This window comes from Pieris napi, chromosome 15 (assembly GCF_905475465.1).
Source record: "Pieris napi chromosome 15, ilPieNapi1.2, whole genome shotgun sequence".
NCBI lineage: Eukaryota > Metazoa > Arthropoda > Insecta > Lepidoptera > Pieridae > Pieris > Pieris napi.
The window spans coordinates 4056783-4079265 of record NC_062248.1 but is presented as its reverse complement, the minus strand read 5'-3'; the positions used below and the strand labels follow the sequence as shown (position 1 = coordinate 4079265).

General features: G+C 33.2%; 1 protein-coding gene across 4 annotated transcripts in view; it reads right to left on the bottom strand.

Annotated features, from left to right (window-relative positions):
* The window catches only part of LOC125056382 (breast cancer anti-estrogen resistance protein 1), a 90533-nt gene that overhangs the window by 13599 nt on the left and 54451 nt on the right, over window positions 1-22483 (bottom strand). Inside the window, exon 1 of one of the 4 annotated variants that reach the window (XM_047659430.1) lies at window positions 14753-14864. The exons of the other annotated variants lie outside the window; for them this stretch is intronic. The gene's annotated coding sequence lies outside the window, so the exon portion shown is untranslated. Of the gene's footprint in view, window positions 1-14752; window positions 14865-22483 lie in introns of those variants that run through there. 4 annotated transcript variants of the gene reach the window in all.

The window sequence follows — 22483 nt, the reverse complement described above, 5'->3', positions numbered from 1 at the left end:
CGTAATCAACCTTCAATAAGTGTATCCATTTTAGTTTTAAATGCATCGTCGGGTCAAATATCACAAAAAACAACATTAGGCTCTTTTCAAATTAAGCATTTATATACTAAGTCAAAGTCAAGTCAAAACCATTTATTCATATAGGTAACAAAAATGTACACTTATGAATGTCAAAGAAGAAATATACATTAAATGCTCCTAATTTTACATTCTGCCAGTTCTCAAATCAAGGGCGTAGAACGGAATAGAAGAACTAGCAATAAACTCCCCGCCACTCTTTTTAATCGCCAAGTTTTTTGTTTTACACAACGTTTGTAAGAAACTGCAACCATTACACCATGTTTCACATGACATCTTAAGTAATAATAATAAAATAAATTAAAAACAAAGATTTGTCCTCTATCAGCAAAAGGCATGGTGAAATAGGAGCACGCACTTACATTCTCGTGGGAACAACACTCAAATACATAGTCGAAATAACTAACATCACCGCATACACGAATTCAAGTACGACCAAAAATAATCTTCATAGTCCGATTCCGAGTTTCTAAGCTTAACTGGGTCATCTAGGTACTTAACATAGTTTCCTAGTGTTTAAATACTTGCACAGGTTAAACAATACCTGCAAAGTTTAGTGTTTAGCGGAAATCTTTGTTAGAAATCCAGTTCTTTGTTTTAAAAGGAACTGCAAATCGGAAATCGAAAAACTATTCAAGTGAATTCTACTTTAGTCATGTTTGTTATTTAAGACTGTTATAAATATGTATAATACTTCTAAAATAAATCATGATTGTTTTAAGATACAGTCAAAATATGTTATAACGACATGGCAGGGACTACTTATATTTACGAATTTTACGACCATTGGCGATAGTCGTAACAGCCGATGACGTTGGTATTAAATACCTAAAACAAAAGAATTCAGCCGGGACCTTTGATTTTGGTCAATATAAATGCTGTTCTAAACGATATCGTAAACGGTTCATTGTATACAGTAGTAATTTATTGAAAAATATGCTATTATAAATTAATTTATATGTTAAAAGAGAAAAGAGAGGGCGCCGACCAGAAACCTGAGAAGATGGAATAAACGGGATAGCGCGGAAGGATTGTTATATAGTGGTGAGGATGAGAGACAAGTGGAAGAAATTGGAGGAGGCCTTCACTCCTTGTACTAATATTTAACATGGACTACGTTATCCTGATTATCTAGTACTCGAATACAGTTTATTTTTATTTTATGTATGTTATATGTTTTTTAGTAAAATAAATGAAATTATTAATACTTCCTTACACACTCCGCTGGTGATTCGACTCTAAATTTTTATAAAAAAATATATTTAACAATCATATTAAATTACCTCTAATGGATAAATCTTTGCAACCACAAACAATGGAACATAATAATAAATCATCTCATAATGCGTATGTATGGCGCCAGTATTAAAAAGCTACAATAAGGGTAACAATCAATTCTCGAAAATAAACCACAAAGCATTCTGCGAAGGTTCATCGCACTTCCCTATTTGGTCGGCTTGACATTGTCTACAATGTCGTATACCGAGAATGATTTGTTAATACTATAAACGTTTAAACCTTGTTAAGTTTCAGGAAAATTAATATAGGCATCATATAGCGTGCAATCAATCAATCAAAAAACATAAACAAAATTTTATTGCTCTTCCGTAAAAAATTATGTTCGAACAAAAAAAAAAAATCTTTCTGTCAAATTCTCTTTCTTAAAACCTCGATCTTGTCACGTGTTTATGATGAAAAACAGCGCCAGCGCGTCGTCTTTTGTTTTACGTTTAAATATAGTCAATCAGATAGACGCCACACTGTTTAATAGACTTCAATAATGAAACCCCCATCCTGATAGACAATTCTTTAATTATATATATTCTGCTATAGTCTATACAATCTATGCTATCTAGGCAATCGTGGGCAGTCTGCGGCTGATGCTCATTAAAAAGGGCTTTAAAATGGCTACTGTGTGTACCGGCGTCCCTTCCAAAGGGGGGACTTCAGGTAGTAAACCTGGAATAAACGAGATTAAATATAACCATTTCTGTTTTCCCATATCTGAAATAATTACCGAATTTTGACAATTTAATATGAAATACAAATAAATATTACTCAGAATATATATCTATATATAATGTATATACATATATATGTACATCAGAACATGTTTATTTCATTCTTATTATAACCATTAGGTAACCATTATCCGAGAATGAATGAATGTTTCAAGTAAACAAGCTTTTAGTAAAACCACAATTATTATTACTTTGTGTGCTTGTTTTGTTTGTGGTTTTATTGATTCGTATGATACATTTAAATATATGAGGTTAAAAACAAGTCAATCAAGTAAGATATATTAAGCTGTTACCGATTTATCGATATTTACGTAACGTAAGTTTTGCCGCGCATCACCACTATGTGGAACCAGCTGCTCACTGAAGTATTTTCAAGAAAGAGCGTACCAATTCTTATACCGGCGACGCACTCGCGAGCCCTCTGGCATTGAGAGTGTACATGGGCACTTAGCATCAGATGAGCCGTTTGCCCCTGTTTGGAGAAATACTGCTAGTAGGGCGTCCGTAGTATAATTGAGATGTTATTATCATTGAGGACCTCTAAGCCGTAGTCGGGTTGGAAGTACCCGAGGTAGTTGTCGTGGGTATAGGCTAATCAGCTATCTGAGAGCCTTGAGTGAACCATATGCACGTAGACGGTAAAAGGTACGTATGAGAAAATGAATTCAAAAACATATTATAGACGAATATTTTCTGTGGTTAACGACCGGGTGTACGTTCATTTTCTAGGCATCTCTAGTTCGTTGAACAGATGGCGAGTCAAAAATCAATGAAAAATGGGGTCTCAATGGCGGGCGGTGACCTACGAAGGTCGCTGTAGTATACGCGAGGGGTTAACGCATGCGTGGTTTATTAATGATTTTTGGAATGTTAAAAATATCCTTTGTAGTGTTTGCGTAATTGGCTTTTTTCATTCATTTTTATCTGACTTCCAAGCAGTCTTGAAGTGTATTTCTGTTGAAACCAGATAATGTTATCAATGATTTCTCAGAACTAAGGTTCCCAATTTAGGGGAACAATACAAATTGGCACGTTTTTAGCGTTAAATAATGTAAAATGTCAATTTAATTAAATTCCGGCTGTAATCGGTTTTCCTTCTGTTATTGATGAATCACATAGTTCATGGGCTAATTCTAATATAACTCTAACTCGTCTATTACAAAAGTTTATGTTTCATATAAATAAATAATTAATATTAGAGCCGGAAAGCAATTATTATTATTAATAAATTATATATGATTATTATAAATATTAATGTTTTTTTCTTACGTGATTTATATTTTTATTACACGGGATGATATTCGTCTAACTATACTTTGACTTCCTGTTATTACAGATACCACCAACTACTTACACTGTGGTCTTTCTTTGGCAATAGTTATTTAATAAATTAGTCTTAGATACAACTATTAAACTTTAAAATAAAATTTCTAATGGGTGCATGAATTTATGGATATTTTACTATTTATTTGGAATATTAATATTAGTTAAGATATTATATTGTAGTATTTATTTGTCCTTTTTCGAGTTTGAATGTTGTATATTTGTGTAACTTTGTAGTGTAGAATTTTTTAATTTTTTTTTATTTATTTATTTATCATATACATGATCTTAAATAGAAAGTAGTTGGTGTGGTGGAAACACAAACTGGACACAGTAAAATGGTGCAATCCAATACACATTCATAGCAACGAAAAATAGTATAATGTTTGCATACACTAAAAAAACACAGGACTAACAAACAGGTTCATAATATATAAGTTCTATCTTTTAACCTAGAAAAGCTTTTAATAACAAATGAGAAACTTCTGCAGGAAGTAGGGAAACCGCGGACCAAGCCGCAAGAAACTCTATACAAAGTTTTGACTGGTTTAACCTTAACTAATATGGCACAAGCTAGATTTAAAATACTTTTAAAACTTCTTTAATATAAAACGATTAAATATGAACTTGTCTTCAAGAAAAAAGGGTACAGATTATTAAAAAAAATAGGGGCATGTCTGGCTGCACATGGCCTGAACGCTTTTTAAATATATTTTGCAAATAATTTCATAAAGAGCATAAGCTTCAAGGATTCAATAGTAAAGAAAAGGATAATAGTAAATTTATACACAGATATATTTCGTATAATTAGGCGAATTGGAAGACAAAAAGCGCTGGTCACAGTATGTAGCGAGCAAGCAATGAATAGAGGTATCGAAATACATCTTTAAATGGGATAAGCTGGAGAAGTATATACCCAAAACGAGGTTCCAAAACTACACTAAAGACCCAACCAAACGATACTTTATTTAATATGATTCTAAACTAAATCTCGTTCGTTCCCATACTCCTCCGAAAAGGCTTGACCGATTCTTATGAATTTTTTTATGCATATTCTATATATAACTATACTTCAAACCCCTAGGTCATAAGGGGTGACCACCCCAAAAAACATTATTTATTTTTTAGGCAATTTTTTTTGATTTTGATTTTTTTATGATACAACATACAAAAATACACACAACCCTTAACTGTCTCCCCTCTACGATCAACCTCTATTTTTTATTACAGTAGATAGTTATTTTTGAACAAAAAATGTTTCCTAGAAATATACATGGCAAAACGACGTTTGCCGGGTCAGCTAGTTTTATATAAATTTTTGGTGTTGTAATTTGTTTTAAGGTTGGAAATTAATAAAGGCTTAATAATACCACTATAGATGATGCAACCAATGTCTCGTAACATTGATTTTCTGGTACCATTCGATAGACAGGGTAATGAGCGAAAACATTACACTACAGCACTAATTATGTCCAACTGACCTGCCTTTGTGGTACACCGTATTTGCGTTCACGATTGGATTGTTCTACTTTTACACTCAAATACCAATCAAGTTGTTTTTAGCGGAGCAACGTAGACTATATATTATAAACGTCTAATCGTACAAATCTGACTGGTATAGAAATTTCGAAGTATAGTCTTCATTAATCATTACGGCCGTTAAAGAAAGACTTACTTTAAATCAGGTGATCCGCTATTGAACTAGAAGAATTTTTTAAGGTAATATCAAAAATGTCGACATCACAGGAGACCGAAGAGCTGGCAGCTACCTCGGACAAAGAATTAGTCTAGCTATTCAAAGAGGGAACGCTGCCAGTATCTTCGGAACCTTGCCTAAAGGGACTCCTTTAAATAATATATTTTAAGGTTAGTTATTGTTTTTATTGTGCTATTTATGTTAAATATATAATATTATAATTTACCCCGGAACGATGTAACTGTCATTTTGGCATATGTAAAGCTCCTGAAGAAGCCTCCACTAAAGCTTAATGAGGAATTATTTAAGAAATTATGACCACCACTTTATGAGTCAAAGAACGACCTTAAAACTCAGACGGCGCCATGTTATCATTAGCCATATTTAACGATGTTTTTTTTAGTTTTGAAAATAATTTTTAACAGAGCGTAGCTGCAACTTTTCCATTCACAATGCGTCGTTTGTCAGACTATGATTAATGGAATATAAGATGTCTAAAATAAAACATATAAAAGATCTTTATTAAGTTACCACGGCGAAAGTAACTTTTTGTGTGTAAAAATAACATTTTTTTAAATAGAATGGTTGTTGATTTTTTATGAGAGATTGATTTAAATTTAAAAAAAAGAGTAGCGGAGAGTTTCTTGCCAGTTCTTCTCTTCCGTTCTACGCCTTTGATTTGAGAACTGGCAGTACAGAGAAAATTTCATTTATATGTAAAAAAATATAAATACTATTCCATCAGTAGAATTATTGCTAAGCGGTTTTACTCATGCATTCGTCATAATTTAAAGATTAAAACATTTTTTAGAAACAAACAGGCAGGAGGCTCTGATGTTAAGCGATGCCGCCGCCGCCATAGACAGTCTTAATTCCATAGGTCGCGAGTGCGTTGCCGGCCTCGACGTTCGATGATGAAACTCAGCGGCACATATTAATCTGAACAAGCAATTCGGTAAAAGGAACATATTATTGATGCAACATACAATATTTTATAGTTTATTTTAAATTACATTAATTTCCAAATGTCCTAGCGTATATTTTTACCATAAAGCTGTCAAATATTGCAGTTCAATAATATAGACAATCTGTGGTTAAGGCACTTATGAATCAGTCAAAACAAGTTGTTTTGTACATTATTTGAATGTTTAATCACTTTTGTTAATTCAAATGAGATCACATTTCTGTCTAAGGCATGTGATATATACAGTATGATTAAAGTTTTCTAACCAAAATTATCATCTACAATAGTTGGAGATAAAAATAAAGCATGTAAAAAATTCAACTGCGATCTTTTCCCGCGTTGCAAACACGTTGATGGCTATCACAGATGACACTGGCATACAAGTGTAGCTTAAGTGGTAAATGGCACTTGTCGAAATTCTAAATGATAATCGTCCGAGATAAATTTTTATAAGTGCTTTAATGTGCAAAAAGTTTTCACATGTGTTTCGTCGTGTAAATGAATTTAAATGGTTATTCGTTCCAACAACTTGCATAATAATGCGATTATTATGAACGATATTGAAATTCTTATACTTGACTATTGACTTCTTTATATTGGACAAAGACAATCCTAAGAACAATTTAAATTTAAATAAAACATTTAATTGACGTTTTGTCGTCTCCTTCGGACAAGCTCAGAGCAGGCGGAAAATTATAAACGGCTAAAATATAAGTGTCTATGCTTCAACTGATTTTGTTCCTTTAGGAGTAGACTCTTGGCGTTGGGTTCGTTGGCAGGCGCTAATTAAAAATTTAAGTTGGCGCCTGGTAGACAGTACCGGTGACCCCAGAGCTGGTGCTGGTATTGAATGAATATCGCAATACAGCGAGGTTATACTACCAGCATTAAAGGTACACTGACACAGGGACACATTTTTTAAATTAGTATTTATTTATTGATTTTCAATTACTAATTACCCACATAGGGTAAAGAATATTGTAAATACTGTATATACAAATACAATAATTTTATTAAATTATTAAGCTATTGCATAGCTTCTATCGCGGGCCTTGAGCGTGGAGGCCGAATCCAGAAATTCCGTAACGAAAATAACCTAACACACGATGACGTAACGTGACGTAGGGTGTAGCCAGTACGCGTTAGAGTGAGACAGACTATATAGGCGTGTTAGTCTGAGTCTGGTAGAGTGGTAGATTATGGAATTAATATCAAAGAAAAAACTTGAATTAATATCAAAGAATAAAAATACTGCATAAATAAAAAAATAATAAATAATTATAATTGCATAAGTTGATCAAAAAATGCTATGCAATAGCTTTACCGCGGCAGTCCCCGAGTGCCACACATTTTTTTATTTATTTAAATTAAATATTCATCAGACACCGTCCCTAATTCCATTATGTTTCAAGTCTTCTATAGCTTAGAAGTCTAAATGTAGACTAGATTTAGTAGGGAGATACGGCGTATATCAACGCGAGAAAACTCATATAGTGGGTGTAAATAGTGTTTATGTAGCAAGATATCCAGCGGCAAGTTGATATGCCACTGGCATTTTGAAGTGTACCGTCTGAATTAAAAATAAACATAGAACAGAAACTGGAAAATTGTTTTTATACGGTAAACGCTTTTAGTTTTAAAACATGGATTTTGTGTGATTTTGTGTTATGTTAAGGACAATTGTTTTAAGTTTAAATCGATGCACTGTGTTCAGTACAAAAATATAGGTTGGATTATCTAAACTAATTTTATTTAAGAATCTAATAAATATAACCAGGACTTAAAAAAACTGTAGAACTTTTTACATAAAATACATAAAAACTAAGTTGAAAAACGACTTGTATATGCTTTTTTCGCGCTCCTAAAAAACTGCCATGGTTACATTCGTTTTCTTAAGTAGCATATAATGATTAAAAAAAAATAATGAATTTATTCATTCTTTGACAAGCAAAGCATCTTTTTATTATTAAGGCAATCAGAAAAATTAATAAACCTAGCCAAGCTCACTGCAATTATACTTTTTTAATTAAAGTTTTATCGGTTATAAAGAAAAGAGAGGATAAAATATGTATATCTAATCTATATATCTTTCTATCTATTATCTATTCAAATTATAAATGCGACAGTCAGACTTTTAAAGTGTCAATGTTAAACGTTCTTGAAAGATATCGGTGACCACACGGGTGAATGCTTCATTATCCATTAGGAATAGACATTTGAACCATGTTTTGAGGGTTAAAGATATGCTTGAAACTCTAGGCCATTGTTGAGTATGAGGGAAATAAAGATATTGAAAATGAGAGTCGCGCAAGGCCTATTCTCAGCAACTCATTCCTTAAAGCGATCGATATAGCGAACGTGTGCCAAGTGGTTTACATTGTATGAGAGTTCTGCCTTGCGATTCTGTAACTCACTTTTCGAACTCTCACAGTCATTTTGATAAACAATAAACTACAAGCTCCCTCCGCTTGTCAAGACGTAATGTAAATTGCTTAACAGAATACCATGACATTCCAAAAATGACGTGAGTTACGAAGGGAGCGTTGTTAGTGCGAGGTGAACTCACGGATTGACAGAATCGCACGGCTGATCTGTATAAAATAGTTTACTGTGCCTCCAACAAACTTTATACAAAAATTAAACGTAATAAAAGCCCAACCATATATCCCATTCTCGACATTTTATAACAAACTGATAAAAGAAACATTTTAGGGCCTCAGATCTCTGTATTTGATTTGTGATGATATGTTTTTACACGCTTTATATTAGCTTCACCTGTATGTATGTATGTGTGTAACCGACTCCTTCGGACTCGATTTTTACCCACTTTAAACGGACAGATTTTATTCAAATTTTGCACACCTGTCAAAGATCGATGACAATGCAATAATCCGAAAAAAAAAATTATCTAAAAAATAAATAATAGTTTAAAAAAACTAAAAAACACGCTTTTAAAGCACATCAAACTAAAAAGTGAAAAATAATTCCTAATTTAGGCTGAAAATGGCAATGAACAAAAAATACTGGCATTTTTGTGAAAAAGCGTGGGTTGCTCGATAGACGAAAAATATGGCACAGAGCGCCCATTTTTTTGTTCATTACCATTTTCAGCCTAAATTAGGAATTATTTTTCACTTTTTAGTTTGATGTGCTTTAAAAGCGTGTTTTTTAGTTTTTTTTAACTATTATTTTTTCTCTCATCAGTCTTCAGTGCCTGACACGCGCCGTCGACTTTTTGGCCCAAAGTCATCTCTCCGCGTCAAATGCGCAAATCGGAAGTGGGGTATACAGGTGGTCAGCCGACTACGACCTCAGGGATAAGAATCGCACGGTGATGCCTAGGCCAACACTCCCAAACGGATAATATTAAAGTTTTACACTAAGAGTGATTGAAAATTGCATCACTATACACTCCGTTACACCCTCCGGGAGGGGGAGGTCCTTTTATTCAGACCCTCGCTGTTGAGCACAAAGTTTGCGGCGATGTTTTTTTCCAATTCCCTTGATGAATAAATTGAGAGCAATTTTAAATTTTATTTGTAACTTTGTAGTGGATTTTTAGATTTAGTGCTACAGTTGATTTGCTTTTGAGAAATAAATACGTGTGGAATTTAAGGTGTAGAGTAGTTTTAACTACAGTACGGAATAGATAACTGTAAGCGAAGGGCAATGTAGCTATCGCAAGCGTGCGACATGTATAAAGCATGTCACATGGCTCAACTATACTTCAGATTGTGTATACCTACGTGAGATATTAAATGGTGGAAGCTAAAAGCGACCACAGACCAAAAATCATCGAACGCATTAAATAATTGACTTGAATAATGAAATAATAATCCCGTGGCGTTAGAACCCTGAATGGATCTTGGCCTCAGATTGCATTCGTTTGTTTGGTCATATTTATTAGATTTAATGAATTCCATGCCACTATGACTGTTGCGTTAAAATTGCTTGAGTTCTGATTATAATTTCCGCATTTGCAAGTCAAATGTAGGCGATATATAATATAAAACATGTTCCATTTCTTGGTTACCCAATTATTTGTCTGGCGAATGATGCCAAGCCAGGGACACTTGTAGATTGTCAGTGACTGATTTGGATGTCAGCCAAACGGTTCGTATACTTTGTGTTCAAGTGCCTTTTTGAATCGCAACACCGTTTAATCGTCAACTTTTGAAAATTGATAATGAACGTGCTTTTACTTATAAAATCATATTAACAGTTTTAAAATGCGATTTTGTAGTAGTTAGTTTAATGCGCATGTAGGATTTATATTATGATTTTTTCGTGATTATTTATTACTAGCTGGCCAGGCGAACATCGTACCGCCTAACAGTCGATTCTTTATTTTTTAATACTTATTCTATATTCGGGACACCGCTCTAGATAGTAAGATAAAAAAAAAGAAAGTTGATAATACAACAAATACATTGTCAAAAAATAAAAATTTACCTTCCCGGAACCCCTCCACTAACACTTGAACTTTATGATATGGTATTAAAGTTCAAATTGCCTTTAAATATTATTACGAATATTTTGTATGGGAATATAGAAGTGTTGTTTTTACACTTTTTCACTCATTTTTTTTTTAATTTTTCTCTCCGTAAGAACCATCCTTGTACTTCAAGGAACATTATAAAAAAAGAATCAGACAAATCGGTCAAGCCGTTTTCATGTTATGTCGTGACAACGGAAAACGGGTTTCATTTTTATATATATAGATAAGTAGATAGGCTGATATAAAGATTTGGGAACTCTTTTAAGTAAAAAAAATACCTGTGTCAGGGTTCCCAGCTCTTACATGACATTTAGATTTTTTTACAACAAATTCTTTTCCTAATTTAAAACAGCATACGTATGATGATTGACACGTATAGTAAATAAGTTATAATTTAATTACATATAATATATTTAGGAGCATTGTTGTTGTCCTAGTGGCTACAGTGTGCAACTTAGAGGTCGTAAGTTCGAAACAATGGACTTTCAGGCTATGTGCGCATTTAACACTCGCTCGTAAAAGAAAACATCGTGAGAAGCCAGCATACAATAAGCCCAAAAAGATGACGTCTGTCAGGCACAAAAGGTTGACGAAGTAGAAAAATAAATGATTACGAAACAAAAAATATTGTAGCGCCATAGAATAAGATACTTTAACACTTTGAATTATAGTTATTATTGACTTTCACATTAGATAATTAGTTTTAGAATAGAAATATTTAAAACCTATTTGAAGGAATTTAATAATAGAAACGCCATTGTGTAATTCAGCCTTGGAATGATCGTTACAAAACAATTGCACACCCTCACTTCACACATTGATAAAGCACGACAGGCGTAGTCTGAAACGAAACCCTTGTCACAGACAGTTGCAAGTTGAACGACAGTCCTCGAACAATTTCGTTGCTATCCTCGAGTGCACTGTGCCTGATTAAAACACGACCGGTGCTATTACGAAACAACGATAGTGGACAGTCGCGCGATCATGGTTTTTATTAGGCAAAATCGCTATGCTCATATAGAAAGTGTAATAGAGTAGTAACGACAGATAGTTGTACGGACATTACGAGCGCGCCTATCGTTCAAAATGTCAAAAACTGTCTAACTATTGACTTATTATGCTTGACGTGATAACAAGTCCTCAAGCGGAACGTTATAGTTTTTATAATTTTACATCCAGCTAATTGTCATTAAAAACTATTTGTATAAAATAATGTTTATTGGATATAAATATACAATATTCCTAACCTACAAAGTAATAATTATGTAATTAAAAATCTATAAAAAGACAATTAATTTTGAAAGTTTGGTGTTGTATGTCCCTTTTATGCTGGCAGCATATGCTTGCCGTATTACGATACTTATTCGTTGAGCGAAGAAAGCACCAGCTCTGGGGTCAGCGGTAGTGGCTACTAGGGGCCAACAGGGGCCAAAAAACATTATGTTCCGCCTGTTCTGCGGCTGCGACACATATTGTGCTTGTCCGAGGGATGTAAGACGGGTTTGTATAAAAACTATTGCAGTATTATGATTTTTTTGTAACTATGGGAGACATTTCTGTATCGTTTTACGAAATTACGAGAATATTATCATTTCACTGAGAATCAGAACATTGCATAAATCAAACCCATCCACGCAACCCTTTTAGCATATCCACAATGAACAGCTAAAAAGACAAATAAATTGGAGTTAAGAACTTACTTTATAAGTGTCTGGATCCCGTCGCTGCATTGTGGTTAGTCGACAGTTAGACTGACAGGAACAATCGTTATTTCGTTTTTCAAGTGTTTGAATAATCGCACAATTTTGCGATTTCATACAATAATAAGTACACGGTAAGTATTTACTAGCCGTCTCTATAAATACGATTATTCTCTTTTAAACTGTAATTGTTCAAATAAATCTGTGTTGATTTTCCAGTACTTTAGTTTGGAATAGATCTGAGCTGACGGAATGGATGACAATATCAATAGATTTAAACATGTTTTGTGAACCACAGTTTTATAACTTATTATGTTTTTTTAGACCCTTGATTGGCGAGCTCAATCACACATTGTTTAGTGTAACATTTTGTTCAAATGTCTGAATTTGTATTATAGACTTATTTGCTATTTCCATGTATTAAAATAAGTCGACGTAGGACCTATAGGAATAACCTTGGATTATATAATAGACTAGCGTGTAAGCGATTTTCTCGATTTTCTGAATTTTCGAGGTCCTTAATATGAGGTTTTCATTGCAAAAATATATTATAGGTTGTTTTATGCATAATATTATTATTAAACTCGATTACCTATGCACGTTCCTATCGGTTCCATTAAAAAATCTTTCGCTGTCGTTATTTTTAAACTTCCATAGATTATATTGTTTAAATTCTCTGTCCTTACAAAATATGTCATCTGTCAGTTCAGCGATTACTCAAATTGTAACGATAATGCAAATTTATGTTTTGTGATGTATTGCACAATATAATGAATGACGAAGACGCTTTACGACCTGTTGTTGCAATTTGGTTGTGAATAATATAAGGGGTATGAAATGGACATAAATTCGGTATTAGACGGTACATAATGCATTATGACTCTACGTGCCACCCCTGACAACACAGATGTTCCATTCTCCGAGACAGACATTAGTGTTATGAGGATGAAGATTTTCAGACGTATTTTTATTAACATCCTTTCGCACTCTTTGCAATTCAACATTATTTTTATATTATTTTTTCCATACAATTACTTGGAAGACATCATTTGTGTCACTTTTTATTGATAATTTTTCATGTTTATGTTATGTTAAATGCGTAATTATTAGTAATTATAATATCAGTTTGGAATTATAGTTGATTTTATAAAATTTCTAATATTAAATTAAGTTAATTTTGTATCTAAATAAATTAATGAAATATAAATTTATATAAAGTGCGTGACTAAAATCGTTTTTAATACTGAATTACGTAAGACTAGGTATCATGGTCGAAACGCTTTTTGGACCCAAAGTATACGCCATATTTGAATTGAAAACATCACATTAGACTAACTTAAAATTGAGTCGCAGTTGAATATTTTGCCAAATATTTTTGGCGAGGCGGTTTGGATTTAAGATCTTGGAGGCGAATATTAAAAAAACATTTAACAAAGTCCAATGCAATAGCTATTGTAAGCTTATAAATGCAATATACATATTTAAAAATTATAAAAAATTATTTTAAACGCTAAAGTTAATTAATCCCAGGCCCTCCAGACATTAGATTAGTTATTTAATAATCTTACCTATTTTCTTATAACTCAAATATAGGAGGAAAGGTTGTGCTATCATGTAACGATACTCACGTCCACAAAACAGTTGTTTTACTGGTAGCCCTTAGTTTTCCATTCTGTATAACTGTGGGTTGATTTGATGTTCAAATAAATAAAACGGGAACAAAGTTAATTCCCAAATAGTCCTTTATTATCTAAGTTGTATTACTCGAATTCCAACTTTGTGGTTTAGCAGGAATTGGGGCTTTGTAACTCTAAATTAAGTTTAGAAGTAAGGTAATGTATTAGAACTGTAAATACCCTCAAATTAATGTATCTAGGCGGTAGATTAATACCAAGCGACTTTTACGAATCATATTCTCTTTATGTAGAATTTGAAGTTACAAAATTGTCTAGACTTTTCTTTGATTAAACCAAATTTAATATTAATTGTATTTTCTACAAAGCATATTATCGTCGCTGTAGAATTATAGGTAACCTCGTATGTCAAAAAACATTTATTTTTATTCTTAGAGTAAGAAGTAAAACTTATTTATGTTATTAATAAATAAGTCATTTATACCATCTAAAATTTGGACAAAAACAACATCATAATATTTCAACGAACATTGACGAAATGAAACATTTTTTTCGTTTCCTGTAATGTTTGGTTCTCTGGACATACGAGGTTATCATTCTATAGCGAAGGTACTTTACGTTTAAATGTGACACACTTTGTAAAGATTTAATTATATTCATAAATACCTATCAAATAAAGAACCCGAGCAACCAAAATTGCATTTTATAAATGATAAACTGTACTGCAGTAAAAAATCAATACATTCAACCTGTAAAATCAGGAAGCAATTTTTTTTGAATTTTCACCGAAACGTTCATTGCTTTTCATTGCATTCAGCTGCATTTTCAAATTACCAACCTCAATCCGGCATTCACTGGCCCACTCATTTACTCATGTTAATTACTTTTTACCAATCCGTACACAGTACACACTTTTCTCAACACTTTTATTAATATTCTCCCGTTAGAAACGACGTTTCTCTGTACCGAATATCCACAAAATGATATTCCAACAATACGGTCTTCACTCCCCCCGGGTGTCTCTTGACAGGGATAAAACCTCCCTCATTTTTATATAGCTAGACCTAGCCAACTCATTACCGACTCCCCTTGCAACCAAACAATGGTAACCATCATTTAAAAAGACCTAATACAACAATTAAGATACTTTTGAGCCCTCATAGGCGTTTGTTCTTTGTCCGAAAACCTTTGTAATTAACGTCTCTATCTCAATAGTTTATTGCTGGGTCATACCTTAATTAAGTTCCAATCTTCAAGTATGTGGTTGTGTTTTATATGAATGGGCAATTGTATCAATGCGCCCGTAGTGCTCACAAATTATTAATGATTTTTTATACACCATTGTTGTAGTTTGTTATTATTTTCAAGTCGGTGGTGAATCGGTAAATATTGAATGTATGTATTAAATAATGAATTGATGGATAAAATAGATTAGTAACAATTGTCTTATTTGTAAAAGGGTTTGGAATTGTAAAGGAATAAAAGCGTTTCTAGGTGTAGTTTACTAAGTCAAGTAATCATTAAAATAAAACGGTGTACGATTAGTAGAGCGCGTTGGCTTCAGCGTGCGACTCTCATCCCTGAGGTCGTAGGTTCGATCCCCGACTGCGCATAACAGACTTCATGTCTAATGACTGTGCGCATTTAACATTCGCTCGAACGGTGAAGGAAAACATCGTGAGGAAACCGGCTTGCTTTAGACCCAAAAAAGCGATAGCGTGTGTCAGGCACAGGAGGCTGATCAGCTACTTGACTATTAGATTGACAAATGATCATGAAATAGATTCAGAAATCTTCGGCCCAGACCTAAAAAGGCTGTAGTGCAACTGATAAATAAAAAAGATAAGTTTAGTAGTAGTGTTAGTGTAGTAGTTTGGCCATAAACAAAGATCACAGAATATTTCTAATCTGTAGTATAAGTACTTTAACACGTTGAATTGTGACTTCTCTTTCAGTATTTTTGAAGTTAAAAGTAGTTTACAATTGACACAGGCAAGTAACAATACTCTAGTGCACTACAAATAGTACGTATAAATAATTTTCAGATTATAATTATAGCCGAGTGCTTCACGGCCCTCGCTTGACACTTATGCACTCATTATGAACATTGCAATTTGCCACATTGTCACAATGCCTTTCACAGCAAAGTTATCTTCGAAGAGCTGTGATTAGCGTACCTTTAAGTTCTTCTATTGTGTCTATGAATGTCTTCTCTATGGTCTGTAGAATGTTACCTAAGTCTAAACTTAGGGGACCTCATAGCCTAGCGGTGTCAGCTAGATGAGGGGTACCGGGTTCGATTCCCGGTTCGAGGGCAAGTTTTAATTTAATTTATATTTGTTCTTGGCCTTTGGGAAGGTTGTGCGGTACCGGGCGAGTGCCTAAACCGTTCATGGAGGACATGATCGAATTTCTAAGGCAAAAATCACGAATGATAAAAATCTCATACTTGACGCTGGCTAAAGCACAAACCGTGCCAGAGCCATTAAAAAAAAAGTCTAAAGTTACTAACCCATATAAAGACGGAAGAGTATCTGTCGATATATTTATTGGTTTAAAGGTTTTTTTTATATTATATTTTTTGGTTTATTGACAACAGGTTGCAGTTAGATGAAATCGCGGGGTTTCAATAAAAATCATTGCAGCGCAAAACCATATTCAACTCTGTCATAGTTGAAGTGGGAATTTATCTAGAATTTATCGTCAGATCGATGACGGCGATAAGGACCGACTCGTTTTGGATGAGGAAACGAACCGGTGACATATTGATTAATAGTCTGTCGGACCGAGGCTTCTGTTTGTCCATCATATGATATTCAATTAATCAAGAATTTCAATTGTGTAAGAAAAATACCACGCAACGAATCCAGGCCTGAGAAGATTACTAATGAACAACAGGAACGGTTTTCGGAAATGCCAATTGGCTACCAGATCTTACGCCGCAAGTAGAGATGTATGAGCCCAACCACATGCCCGAAGGAAACGAGGTCCGAAGTTAAGTGGACGCACTCTGCCCCATCTAGGGAATATAGGAAAATAACTCAAGTTACAAATCATACTGTATACGTCCAGACGCCAGATCCTCAAAAGATCTTTCGCCTGTATTCGATTCTTGGACCGAATATTATTGTGTATATTTTTATTATGAAACATAAGATACAGGTATCAATTATTCCACATTATTAAATTATTAATCCCTACTCATCGGCAAAGAAGGGTGCAGGCCGAAACAAAAAGCCGGCGTAAAAAACTCTCGGTACTCTTTTAAAATAGCAAATCCTCAAACAACACTTATTTTATAACAAATATCGCAAATGAATTAGAAGTAGCCTGTCTAGCACCAGTCCCAGGCCCTTTTATCAACTAGATAATCGTTAACTTTATAGTAATTAGTAATATACAATACTGAGTCTTTGTACATTTCTAAAATACATACATATAATATATATAATAGTTACCGCAAAGTACTTAAACAGATATTTTCGTAAAGCGCGTTAGTCTGAAATGCAATATTGAATGGTTTGATCAAATATCAAACATTGATTCAGAAGCCGGTATTTGAGTGACCCAGTCCCAAATCGATATTAGTTTTTATTCATCGAGCAAAAACTCCGCACAAAGGATTTTCTAGTCAGCTTTTTATATACGTTTTATTACAATTTATTAATAGGATGTACGCAATGCTATCCGCTACCAAATATCTTTTATACATAATGGTAGAAAATGTTTTTTGTACCTGACATTAGACTGCTACTAAAACTAATATATAAGAAAATGACTGGAATGTGCAATCGATTGCTGCCTTGCGATTCTGTAACTCACTTTTACGAAAAAATATCAAGTTTTCCCGGGCCCTGCCTTGCGATTCTGTATTCTTGCGAAGCAATAAACTACAAGCTCCCTCCTTATCAGAATGTCAAATCGTAAAATGACTGCTTCACGACTGATTTGAGCGCGAACGACGCTGTGAAAACCGATGTGTGAGTTAGAAAAGTAAAAAGGAAGGCAGGGCTTCCGATTCTGTAACTCACCTTCCGGGAATACTTGATATTTTTTCAGGAAAGGCAATCTGTTATGACTTTCTTAGGTTATTTTGCTGTGCTTTTTTGAAACATTTATCTTTGTAAACTCATTAATTCAAAGCATGATATGTGTATACGCCGTCCGCACCTATTGTCAACACCACACATTCCACTTGTTTCTTACATTTTGTTGTTTTTGTAATATGATATTCGATTTTACCACGCTAGTTCTTATATATTTTTGTCTAATGAATAATTTTGACATAGATTTTAATCATGCCCAGTAAGGGAAAAGTAGTCCTTACAAAACACACATCCTGTAAGTCGATAACAAACGCATTTGACTAACTTGATAATGGATCCGATATGGGCATGATGGGCGCGTCGTGTCATTACTCCTACTCACGTCACAGACTGACTCAGTGCTTAAATTTAAGTGTTTCTTCAGTAAACAATTGGCAAGAGTTTAGAGCAAAATTAGGCAAGCCAGAGCCCGCATTAGTTAAATTATTATTCTGTGCTTTTTGTAGGTGAAGGTAAGGGTAAACATGTATCTAGAACTACATGTCGTCTACAAAAGTCACATATAAATTTTTGAAGTTATACCTCTTTAGGCGCGTTATGAAAAATTGATGAGAGTGAAATTTTACGATGCGCGCGCACCGTGACACAAAATTAACAGAATGAAGTTACCCACGGCAGATGCTACGGCATTGGATATAATTTAAAAACAACATTCGAATAATAATAGAATTTATGTTACACTTAATGTAAGAGAATAATAATAAATATTTATTTATTTAATTTTTCAAATGTAAACTGAACTCTATTGACAGTCTTTGATTATTTAATTGCAATTAATTATTTGCATGCAATCAAAAACTATTTTTAATAATGCCAAAGAAGTATAACTCACGCACATACATAAGTACACGCACCCTTTTTTTATTTTTATAAAATGACATATTATTCATAAGTTAAAGATTGAAAATAACTACATACATACAATAATGTTCTCTAAATGGTATCTATATAACAACCCCTATATAATGCGAGCTAATAATCTGATGCAAATAAAGCTTAAAAACACTTGACTGGTTTTAAGCACCCCACGTTCTGAAGATGACGTGGGGAGTGTCACAGATTCGAAAAATTTACGCAGATGACGCATAAATCGGTTTATGCATTATAAGACGATCTTAAACATTCTTTTCATATATATTATTAGCAGAATCCAATCAAATTCATAATAAAGACCACCCAGACTATAGACTATAATTCTATTGTTCATGATTGTACCACAGCTTATGCTAAATTAATAGCTAATGCCGTACTCGTACGATGACAGGTGTCAGACACGAAAGCAATAACATTAGCAATATTACAAGAATTTGTAACCTCCGAATAAAAATCTTTGAAAGAAGAAACATCATTTATGATTTTATAATGTCCCGTATTGACAATTTACCTATTGATGTCAAAAGATTGATGAGAATATTGTTCGCATAATGTATAAACGTAAACCACAGACAATGGAACTATACATTCTGTGAGTATTCTAACTTGAAAATAATCAATAACAGAAAAAAGTTTTCACGTCACTGTGTAACATAGATGATAAATGCAATAAAGCGTGCATTCAATTTCCCCTACGCACTTGCTGACTCGATTCCCTGTCCCTTGTAGATAATCCCCTAAACAGACGTCTCTGCACGCGCACATACATTCCATAAATTTAATTACGTTTTTATAGGGAATAAAACAGTGAAATCTTGTGGGAAATCGATCCAACAATTGTGTCGTTGCTTGTTTTTATTGACTATGTGTTAACTCTTTTACATACCTTATTTATTTAATGTTACCCTGGTAAACAAGGTTATGGTTTATCTATGTAAAATTTTACAATGTACATGGGGAACACATTTTTTAATTTATTTATTTATTTTTGTTATTTTCTTTTAAATTTATAATACTACAAAATGTAAATATTTTATTTTATCTCACACACTGTTTTATTGTGTTTTTATAATATTATTTTTATTACTCTTTAATGTATAATATTCTACGGTATTTGTAAATATGTGGGGAACATGTATACTAATTTTTAGTATAGTACATTGTACATTGTCTTCACATATAATTATTTAACTAATGTAAACAAAATATTGTAAACCTATTTTAAAAGAGTAGGTAAGTGTGGAGTTTCTTGACCATTCTTCTACACACGAAACTACTTTTTGGAAGGGGCAACTAGAATCTTCTTTATATTTTATTTGACGTTCAAAGGTGCCATTTTAGGTGGTCTAATTGAAATAAATGATTTGACTTTGACTTTAACCAATTTTTTTTCACTGTTAATAATCGGTATTCGGTGCCTTTCTATTATCTTATCTTTTTCGTTAGGAATCGAAACTAGACCCTCCGAGTTATACAATCTGTTCAAAACAGGAGCGATCATTTTAAAACGTTACATCATTAAAATTCCTAAGATTCTTCTCTATTCACTATTCATATGGAAATAATGTAGTCGTATTTCCAATTGAATGAATAAAGTGCACGTTATATAATCGGCGCCTGCGGCTTGTAAATGACTACCGCCACATCTGCATCCGTTGCAAATATCGAATAACCCTTAACTATTTTGTCAAACGTCATTTGTTAAATGTAGAATGAAGTCTATATTTGAATTTCGAAACAGCAATAAAGTGTCTAAAGACAATTATTTTTGTCTTTGTATTGTGTTGGTATCTGTGGTGACATAAAAACGTATAAATTATGCTTTTTATAGGTATTTTATTGCAGTTTCAGAATTACGGATATTATTTACATAAACAACGCTATTTGTAAACAATACAATGTCGAGAAGCCTTCTCATGGTCATTCGAACAGAGAGAACATCATTAAATGAAAACTGTACCTCTATATATATTAAATATAGTATTTGGTTAAACAAAGAAAATCTAAAGAATATAATTCTTACAAATATTACTTAATGACGCGCTTTATTTTCGTTCAGTAACAGCTGGCACTGAAGGATTTATTGTACTAATGAAACACACAGAAACAATCCCATTCATCCGCCCAATATACTATTGTCACCTAAATTGTCGTATCATCAACCTTTATCTCTTTATTGGGCTTAGGGCTTCCTCGTTTGATCCGTTTTAGACCGGCAACGCACTCGCGAGCCCTGTAGTATTAAGATTGTCCATGGGCGGTGGTATCACTTAACATTAGGTGAGCCCGTTTGCCGCCTGTTCTATAAAAAATTTAAGCATTATTCATAAACACGCAAAATAAATTCTATTATAATACTGCAATTTAATTTCGTTATAAATAGGGATGTAAGACAGTTAATAATATGAAACCGATGAAAGTTAAATTAAGAAAATAGATTTTATGGTTTCGTGCTCTGTGGTAATTAAATGTTTATTAGAGGGTAATAAAAGTTGAATATCTATGGAGACCGACCTACGCCTGCATACCAAACTTAATTACTACACTAATTCGTTTAGGAAAGACTCAGACAGCGGAACCATCGTTACATTTCTTTGGTAGTAGGAATACCACATATTACTTGAAATCTTTCCGATAGGACATTCTTAGTTGTAATGTGAGAAGCTAACAAGAACAGATCAGAACAGATAAAATAATTAAAAATAACCAAAACGCTTTGCATTATTAAAACTATATGTGAAATGAACCAAGACATGATGTAGTATTAGATTATAAATTTGTTAGATTTTGATTGTTTTTAAATATAAATAAATAAAAAATCATTTAATCACATAGGTAACATAATGTACACTTTTGACTTGTCAGTAAAGAAATACATATTAATGCTTCTAATTTTGCATTTACTGCCAGTTCTCAACTCAAGGGCGTAGAACGGGAGAGATGAACTGGCAATAAACTCTCCGCCACTCTTTTTAATCGCCATTTTTTTGTTTTACAAAATGTTTGTAAGGAGCTGCAACACACAACAACTTTAATTAAAACCTCAACCTTAAATCGTTGATTTCTAGGTATAACACAAATCGCAAGTATTTCCTCGTTCAATCGAGCAGAGAAATAGCTTAAAGCGATAAGCTCCCGATCAAGTTAATGAATATTGAGTGTGTGACACAGTTTAGAGCACGCAGGAATGTCAGCACCGCCCCAGTAACGAGATACGACGAACACTTGCCCCTTATCGCAAAACGATTTAGCATGCAACAATGTGGCGTTTTTAATATTAAAATATACGGCTAGCTTTTTATGTCGTCCGAGTTTAAGGAGAAATTATACACTGATTAGACTTCCAAACAGTTTTCATATAGTCGAGAGGATGCTTGTATATAAGTCAATAACCACTTCAAATATTTAACTAAATAGATAGTCGGTACTAGTTTATTAAAAAAATGTTTATTTAGTGTTTAAACGAGTAGTACACGTATAAATAAAACTTCGTTAATATATTTACGCTAATTTATCTATCTATCTATCATTTGTATCAGTGTTTCTTTCAATGATAAAATGATGATTTTATTCTGCTAATGAAGTTTTAT